The sequence below is a fragment of the Microtus ochrogaster genome, unplaced genomic scaffold, assembly GCF_000317375.1.
Source record: "Microtus ochrogaster isolate Prairie Vole_2 unplaced genomic scaffold, MicOch1.0 UNK69, whole genome shotgun sequence".
Taxonomy (NCBI): Eukaryota; Metazoa; Chordata; class Mammalia; order Rodentia; family Cricetidae; genus Microtus; species Microtus ochrogaster.
Window position 1 is genome coordinate 874,267 of NW_004949167.1, and position 10,107 is coordinate 884,373.

Consider the following 10,107-nt stretch of genomic DNA (forward strand, 5'->3'; position numbering starts at 1 on the left):
CAAACAAAGAAAGAAAAGGACAGGGAAAAACCAGATTGATGCACACACTCCCACATCGTGTCAGTCCCTAGCAACTAGAAGGCAAGAGCTTCCATTGTTGCTGACTGTTTTTGCTTTTGAGAAAAAATTTTCTCTGCATAGCCTAGGTTGGCCTTGCATTTGCAAACTCCCTGTCTCAGCCTCTGAAAGACTGGGATTAAAGGTGTGTACCATCACTCCCAGCAAAGATACTGATTTGTGTAGGAGCAGAAGTGATACAGAGCATGGACTGGTCCTCAAACTCAACAGTCAATAATGGCCTATTGAGTTTCTGCCCATTGCCGGTCCCTAAAAGAACAGAGGTAAATTAGACAGTCCCTGCTAGAGGAGCTCCAGTAGCAGAGATGGATTTGAGCATGTGTATGTGGGGCGCAGTGCAAGGAGAGCTGTCCTGAAATTCTGGATAAAGCTTGGAGGAAATTTACAAGGGGAAGAAGCTGACTCAGCCCGAAGACCTTAGCTCAACAACCATGGATACACAAAATGTAACTATCATATGAGACAACATTTAAACTTAATTAAACATAACCATTGTGTGGGGCTGGAGAGATGGCTCAGCCGTTAAGAGCACATAGTGCTCTTGTAGAAGGCTTGCGTTTGGTTCCCAGCACCCATATCTGTTAGCCGCCCACCACCTGTGACTCTAAAGGATCCAATGCCCTCTTCTGGCCTCTGTGGGCACCACACGCATGTGCACAAACCTACGTACAGACTTAAACCCACGCGCACACGCAGAATTATAAATGACCACACAAACGAAACTTAAAAAAATAAATAAAAAGGAAGCCAAAAAAAGACTTGTGTGGAATGCTATTTTAAACAGACTTTGAATGGGAAGTGCAATTCAGGACAAGAAACAGTATATGCAAAATCACAAAGACATAACATTTCTTAATGCTTTTAGATAGTACATCTAAAACTCTTCTGGCAAACTGGTGATGACGGATGTTGGTGTGTAAGGTGATATCAAAGACATTTCACACTTGAAAATTATGTATCCTTTGTTATCTTGGAAAATATAGTTAAGCTTAGGTATACCCCAGAAACATGAGGAACATAGAGCCAGCTCTTTCTTATTTCTCGTGTGTAATGTCAAATAACCCAGAGAAACTTGTCCTTAATTTGAAAAACAAAGGAATAGAAGTCACAAAGCTGAAGAATCACTGACGAATGGCTGATCTCGGTTATCAGCTTGGCTGGATCTGGAATCAACTAAGCTGCCGGCCACATCGGTGAAGGATTTTATAATTGGGAAAACCAACCTGAAATGTGAGTGGCACCTATGGGTGAAGCCACGTAGATGGAAGTCTGAGAGAGAAGCTTTGCTTTTCATCTCACTGACTTCATATCTTGCTGGTGAGTGCATTTACTGCTACCGCCACCCCCAGACTACTGCACAGCCTTTCTGAGAGCAGAACCCAGCCTCCTCAGGTTTCCAGGATGGACCAGACATCTCTCCAGGAATCCTCCGAACCTTCAGCGCCAGCCTGATACTGCTGAGATTTCCAGTCATGTGGCTCAAACTGCCACCCAGGTCTCCATCTCTTCAGTTTAAAGATAGCCGTTGTTAGACAAGTCAAGTCTGTACCTTGGAAGACAGTCTAATAGATCTCTTCTGCACTCCTTACTCATTCTATCTATCCTGCCCATCTAGAGAATTCTCACTAATACAGGTCTCGTCTGTCACAAGTCCCAACATCCAGCTAGCTCCTCTAGGTACCCTAGGACTCTGCTTAGGCATGATCTCTTTCAGAAAACCACCTTGCCCAGCAGCCCTTTCTTCTCAAGCCCGCTCTCCTGGCATCCAGCACATTTATCTACCCACTTACCACACGGTTAGGGAACAGTGAATTAAACTTTCCAATTCCACAAGTAGACTGGATCTTCTTAACGTAGAAATCTGTCTTCATTCAACTGTGTGAAACACACTTGGTATTACAGACTCTAGCATGTGATGGGATGGACTTGCTTAAATAAGAGGTCAGGATTCAGAGATCACTCCCTGGTCTGGACGCTAAGGTTCTTGAAGGGAGGAGCTGCTTGCCTGTCGCAGCATCCCAAACACTAACAGTCACTGAAATATCACAGTGGCTGATTGAGAAAAATGGACCATGAATGAGTGAACAGCCAGGAAAAAATTTCTCAAGACATAAATGACATGATTAGATCGGGATTTAGAAAAATAGTTTTGAAGCCAGTGTTAAATATAGACCAAGGGGTGAAGAAGCCTGGAGGGGGGAAATAATGAGAAAAATCGCTCAACAAAAATGAAGCATATAAGTAAAAGAGCACCTGTTCCTGGCCAGTATGACCAGATGTGTGGATTTATTTTCCAGGGTTGATCTTATTCCCTAAAGAGTCCCCAATGGAGGACATGCCACTAGCTCATTCTGGAAGCCTTCCCTGTCCTGAACCCCCATCAGACCAGTGCCTTCCTGTACGTTTGGAGGTCACAGAGGGCAGTGGCTACGTCTTATTCATCTTAGTATCTCCAATGCCTAGGACATGGCTGCTCAATAAATGTTTGCTGAATGAATGAACACATAAATTGATCTATTAGTATACTGTACTCGAGCTCCGACCAAGACACAGAGGACCCTACTGATCCCCATTGGACAGGTTTCTGGATACAGGAAACAGAACAAATAAAGCAAGACGGGATCCGGAGCACACCTATTCCTCGGGTAACACCGGGTAAATTTCTCTCTCTGACCCTTCCATCCTCATTCTGAAGAATAACCCTCATTGAGTGGAAATCAATAAAAGTCATTTTAAGGGAAGTAGGTTTAGAAAAAGGCCCTGAAGGAGAAGAGAGACAGCAGGGAACTTCAAGTTCAACCAATTTGGACTTTTCTTTTTTTTCTTTTTATGAGAATTTGTAAGCTTTTTCTTTTCTTTTTTTTTAAAAAAAGGTTCTTTAACAAGATAAAAAGTCTGCTTTTCACATTGTCTTTCAAAATGAATCCCTTCTGCATTCAAACTCATAGCCTCGCTGGCCAACCCCAACCTCCTGTCTTTTTAGATTTCCAAAAAGGAAGAAATAAATTTGCAGCAAAAATTAGACATGCTCTGGTCTGCAGCTTGGTATCCATAAGAAGCTCCCTGAAGTAGTTGCAGATAGCTCTCAAGATATTCTGCAAATGTAAATGCTTAGATTGGTGATCCGGGAAACCCAACAAGTGTTTGCCAACTTCATGCAACAGGCACCAGGAAGAAGCCATAGGCAACGTCCACCCCACACCCGTCCCCCTGTGTTAGAAGGAGCTCGTGGTTCTATGATAGTAACTCATAGTCACAAGAAGTTAAATAAGACCCAACTCATTTATTTATCTATTTATCTTCTTATTTTGTGAAGATTTGCCTATATGTACATATGTGTACAATTGTGCCTTGTGCCCATAGATGTCAGAGGAGGGTGTTGGGTCCTCTCAAGCCAGAATTACAGAAGGTGTGAGCCACCACGTGGATACTGAGACATGAACCTGGGTCCTCTGCAAGAGCAGCCAGAGCTCTTGACAGTGGGGCCATCTCTCTAGCCTCTCCCCCAACTCAACTATAATGCAGATAAAATATATCCAGGGAACAATACAGACAAACCACTCAAGGTTTCGGAGGCCAGAGAGAGCTTTTTGGTTTCAAGTCCTTTGATTGCTTTGGAACAAGGTGAGACTTAAAAGTGAGGCACTGATGAAGATAAGATTTTAATATTAAGAGATGGGAAGTATTACAAAAAGAGTGTCTAGGGAGTGATTGACCGAGGGAAGGTATCATGAAGGAAGTTGTTGAAATCTGAGACGGAGTATAGCACCCCAGTCAACAGTACCTGAAGGCCGGCCGGGCTGTGACTCTGGTCTCTGCTGCTTACAGGCCGGGTGACCTGAACACACTTACCTCCTCTGAAGCTCAGTGCCCACAATCTCAAAACGGAGACACTTAAGTGTCAGCACACTTGCCTTGTAAAAGTGACAAGGAGCAAAGGAAATGGTGTCCATTGTGGTTCTTGGTGAAGAATAGCATTGCATCAACAGTGGCTCCGTGCTATCCCTTCCAAGTGCAACCTGGTGGTTTGAACCATTTAGCGAATGGAAAAGAATGATTATTTTCAAAGTGTGGAACAGACAGCCCTCCTGCGTTGACTCTAACCAACGAAGCAAATCTCCCTGCATGGCTGTGCAGAGCAGGCTCTTAGCATCCTGGCTGTTTTGTTTGTATACTTGTTTAGAGACAAGGTCTCACTGTTTACCCCTGGCCGGCCTTGAACTCTCAGAGATCTGCCTCCCATGTGCTAGAATTAAGGGTCTTCAGCACCATGCCAGGTCTTGCTGTTCGATTTTGAACCTTTCCTCTCTGTTTCTGAAGGTACCCTGCGTCCCGCTCACTTTCGAGGGTCATCTTGAACTTCACACTTTTTTGTTTTGTGTATGTGTTCACACTTACCACAACACTCAGAGGTCAGAGGACAATTGGTAGGGATTGGTTTTCTTTCTCCAACATGTCGTTCCCAGGGATTGAACTAGGGTCATCAGTCTTGGCAGAAAGTGCCTTTACACATGGAGTCCGCTGACCCCATCCTCAAACTTTGCTTGATTTTGTTGACAATAGAACTCTTCTAGAGGAAAATAAAAACTATATGGATTTTCAGCTTTTATTTGCATTTATTCATTCATTGATTCAATAAATAAAGATTGATGGCTTGCTCGCTTGATTGATTTTGATTCATTTTTTTTGAGACATGCTGAGTAGTCCAGGCTGGCCTCTTGCTCACCAATCCTCCCACCCCAGCCTTTTGAGTGCTGGGTCAGAAGATCATCAAAAGCCACCTAGTAGAAACCGACAGCACCCACCCCTACTCGTTCCTGTGTCTCTCCCTCTTCTAGTGGGGCTCTAAAGGAAGAAGGGTGTGGTTTGTAGCAGGCGCTTGCCCAGCATTGCAAGGCCTACATTTCATCCCCAGCACTGAGAGGAAAACAAACCCCCAGCCTGCAGAAGACGTCTAGTGCAAGCTGAAGATCACGGCCACGCTTTAAAGCTGTCTTAATTCAACACTTAAACACTATGCCAGAAGAAGAACAAAGAGAAAATATTTGATTCATAGCTTATTATTCATGTTCTTTAGCTCTCTCTCTCTCTCTCCTCCACTTCCCAACCATCCTTGGGTGGAGTGTTGCTTATAGACCCCACCGCTGTGTCCACCTTCTGCCTCAAACCTGATATCCATCAAGCTGTTGCTGTCTCCTCCTCTCTCCTCCTCATTTCTTCTTTTGAGTGAAGATCTCATTTTGTAGATCAGGTTGGTCTCACAGAGATCCTCCAGCCTCTGTCTCCCAAGTGCTGGGATTAAAGATGCGTGCCACTATGCCTGGTGTAACAGGCTTCCTTTAACACTAGCAGGTTTAAAAAAAAAAACACAATCAAAAATAAAAGGTAAGGGCTGGAGAGATGGCTCAGAGGTTAAGAGCACTGGTTGCTCTTCCAGAGGTCCTGAGTTCAATTCCCAGCAACCACATGGTGGCTCACAACCATCTGTAATGAGATCTGGCACTGTATCCTAGAAAGTGTATATATAATAAATAAATAAATTTAAAAAAAATAAATGGTAATTAAAAATAATAAAAAGGACAGATGTTTGCACCCTCTTCAGAGGTTAAGTGAGAGGCTATCTGTTGATTTGGGATAAAGTCCCAAATCCTTAACATGGCCTCTGCAGCCTCGGATACGGCCACACCTACATTTCCTATTTGTTCCTTGCCCGTCTGTACTCTCCTGTCCAGCCCTGTTTCTTCTTCTCATAGACTTTCTCTATGTCCGACACTCTCTCACCTCACGATCTCCCTCTTGCTCCCTCCCTGTCACTCTCTACCCACCAGCTAGCTGCTCTCACTCGTCACTTCAGGCTTCAGCTTAACTACTTCGGAATAGAAGTAGAGTTAGTTAGATTCCCATTTACACACCTCTCCTTCATCACCCTCGTTGCTTTCATACCGTCTGCCTTCTCTAACAGTCTGCAAAGTCCAAGAGGACAGGGCCGCTCCTGTCTTGCTAATAGGTACATTCCCATCTTAAGCACAGCTTAGTATCTGGCGAATAGTAGTAATAGAAAATAATAAAGTATTTTCGAATTAGCTCATACAGTCAGCTGCAAGTTGAATTCACCTGTATTTCTCTAAGGCTACCCAAACAGAGGTGACATTTTTGACCACTGTGCCAAAGACTCCACCATTTTTGTATTTTTTTTGGGGGGGGGAGAGGTTCAAGACAAGGTTTCTCTGTGTAGCTGTGACTGTCCTGGAACTTGCTCTATAGGCCAGGCTGACCTCAAACTCAGAGATCCTCCTGCCTCTGCCTTCGGAATTCCGTGATTAAAGGTGTGCGCCACCACTGCCAGCTTCCACCTCTCTTTTTGTACTTAACATACTATGCTGTGATGATGTGTTTAACATGATACAACTCTCTTGTCTCTCAGGCCATACCTGCCCTCCCCTGCTTTTTTTTCTTTCTTTTCCCGAGCACTTCACCTGGGGTCTGGCACAATGTTAGTCCTCAAGAAAGGTTGAGACAGTAGAGTTGTCAGATTCTGTCAACTGACCATATATATAACGTGAAGGAGCATGGGAAGGCAGAAGATACCATCTGGAGCATGGTCTAGCCTCACACAGCAATGAGGGGATCTAGAAAGCAGAGATACACCGTTCTAAGCATAGCTACTGATAGGAGCTGCAGCATAGGAGAGGATGGAGTCTGAGAGGGACGCCATGACAGTACATCCCAGGACAGGAGTCTGCAGCAGCCAGGAGAGGACGATGACCACAGGATGTCTTCTAATTAGCCTGGTCCGCTCCAATTAACACGTGCAGTTTTAGCTTAATAACTGTGGGTGCTTCCTTCTTTATGCTCTCTTTTGTTTGTTTGTTTGTTTGAGACAGGGTTTCTATGTGGTTTTGGAGCCTGTCCTGGAACTAGCTCTGTAGACCAGGCTGGTCTCACAGAGATCCTCCTGCCTCTGCCTCCCGAGTGCTGGGATTAAAGGCGTGCGCCACCACCACCCAGCTCCTTTATGCTCTTAAAAGTGTCCCAAATAAGTTACCTAGCCAGCCTACCAGAAGATCATATGAATTTGGAAATGTTGGATGATATAAGGACAGTAAATAAATGAGTAAATAAAACAAAAAAAGAAAGAAAAAGGAAAGACAAAGGGAAAACTGAGTACAAGAACGAGGCAAGGAGGGTTGGAGAAGGAGATGGTATGAAAGCAATGAGGATCATGAAGGAGAAGAAGCGTGTAAGGAGGAATTTAACTAACTCTACGTCTATTCTGGAGTAGTGAAGCTGAAGCCTCAAATGACATAATTTATGTCTGAGTCATAGAAGTAGAGTAGGAAACTAATGAAATTTTCCTTATTCATTTCCTTTTTTAAAAAAAAATTGTTCTGTTTGCCACAAGGTCTTGTTGGTTATAGCGGTTTGAATGGTTTGAATATGTATGGTCCTCACAGACTAACGTTTTTGAATGCTTGGCCTATAGTGACACTATTAGGAGGTATGGCCTTGTTGGAGTAGGCGTGGCCTTGTTGTGAAGAGACACCATGACCATAGCAACTCTTATAAAGGAAAACATTTAATTGAGGTGGTGGCTTGCAGTTTCAGAGGTTCAGTTCGTTATATTCATGGCCGAGAGCCTGGCATCATGCAGGCAGACATGGTGCTGCAGTAGTAGCTAAGAGGCCTATGTCATGCAGGCAACAGGAAGTCTACTGAGACACTGAGCAGTATCCTGAGCACAGGAAACCTTAAAACCCACCCCCCACAGTGACACACTTCCTCTAACAAGGCCATACCCACTCTAACAAAGCCACACCTCCTAGTAGTGCCGCAAGTACATTCAAACTACCACACACACAATAAACATAATTTAAAACAAAAACTCATTTAAGGTATAACTATAAGGCCTCTTATTAATTTGCATATTAGCCAAACAATAAAAAAAACCCACATGTTCATAGTTTATTCCATCAGGATTAAACTAGGCTGTGTAAGGGCATATAATAAGGTATTTTCCCCATTCAAAGGCAATTCAGGTTATAGAAAGCGTCTCAATTTTAGAGCTACTAAAATGTGGGAAAATAGATACCTTACAATAGATCATGTTTAGGTTAAAAAATAGCCTTCACAGTGAAAAAGAAAAAAAAATAATGGAATATATCCATAAACAGTACCAAGCGAATGTTTGACATGAAAAGGTTCTCAGAAACTCAGTGGAGCAAGAAGTTCCAAGGGGCAGCTGTGGCGGAGGAAGGCTGCCGCGGTGCTAGCCCAGGCTGTTTAATGCCTTTCCTATTGATTCTACAAGGCATTCACAGGAAGCACAGATTGACTACGCTTTATACTTTGCCTTCTTACATAACAGCTTTCAGCTTCGTTACGATGTGTGGGCCGCTGTTTAACTAGCTGACATAATAATTAAACAAATACATAATGTGCTAAAAAAATAAAAATAAAATCGGAGGAAGTGGCCAAATGGTTTAAATTTTTAACCTAGTAAAGTATTTTGAAAATGATAGGTAGTATTTCTATACTTGGAACAAGTCAAAATGGTTATACAATGGAAACAAGAAATTCTGAATGATTTCTGTGGCTGACGATATGGGCTCAAGATTCCTAGGCCAGCGTGTGTGTGTGTGTGTGTGTGTGTGTGTGTGTGTGTGTGTGGTGTAGCTTAGAAAACAGCTTCGGGCTTCATGCCTATCCCCAGGCACCATCTTCCTTGGTTGCTTTGTTTCTTGAAAGCCACGAAGCGGTAGAGCTTGCCCCTTGGGCCAGGTGGATTAGCAGAGGAACTTCCCGAGCCACTTAAATTCCCCCTTCCACATACAACCCACTCTGTGCTACAAACATCAAGATTTACCACTCCGGGTTGATTGCACACCAGTGGATCCTGATCCTAGCCTGCTCTGCTGCAGACCGCCGTTCACCTCTCTCCTTGAAGATCCTTGAACTTCAAGCCACCTGCTGCCCCCGACTGTCTCGATCATCTACAGCTGATCATACTCCACGTGGGAAGAAATGTTTGCAAGACTTCCAGAGTGCAGATGTCTTTCTTAAGCGCTGTGTCCACTTGTCTTTCAGGCTCAGTGTGAACTAAATCAGGCAAGTCTGGTGTCTGTTATCGCACAAGCACGTCCTCTTTCCACGCTTGTCTTCTGCAGAGCTGGCCTTCCTAACATTTCTAAGTATTTCCTGAAGCCCAAACCAGTTCCCCTTCTCTCTCTCAGCCCAAAGTCTCCATCTACTCTTTGGAGCCTATCCTTCCCCATGTCTTCAAAGAGATCGTTGAATGTTCCTTGAACTTCTGGACTTATCTACAGTATACCTGTCTGTATTTGCACCACTGTCCCTTAGCGGGCTCCTGTCCTTATACCTCTGTGGAGTGAGGATTTGAGGTGACACCCCAGTATTACTTAGAATCCGCTGGCCCTCTACCCTCTTGTAACTCCCCCGGCCCCTTTCCTTGGTTGAGCACCAGGCTCTAACTGTTTGCCCGTTACTTCCTATTGCTCTCAGGAGATAGTGCCATTTGGCTTCTGTCTTCTCTTATGCTGTAATTACTGCCATTCTCAGAAGCGACTTCAGAGTCAGCCTGAAGACCTTGTTCCCATCACCTTCCCACAGTGACAGTCAATCACCTGTCCCCACAGTCACTTCCAGGATCGACAAGGTCTTGTCAGGACCCAAAGCTACTCTACTTTTTCTGCTTCTCCAAACAGGATTCCAACCTTCTGACCACAGTTGTCTACCCTCCAGCCTCCCTAGCAAGCTTGTTTCCCTGCCCTTGTTTTTCCATTTCACCTGAACGCCAGTTCTTTGGCCCCTTTACTTTCTTCTTACAATTTGTGTCTCATTTCCCTGCTTACTAGCGTAACGATCCCAGGCCATCACTCCATTAAGTCTTTCTTGGTCTGCGCACTAAGCCCTTTCACTGGCTTTTTGGTGACCTCTTCTCTTCCTCTTCCATTAAGCCTTTGAACAAGGAAGTCTCCTAGGGATCTGCTCGAAGAGCTCTTCCCTGTTTAT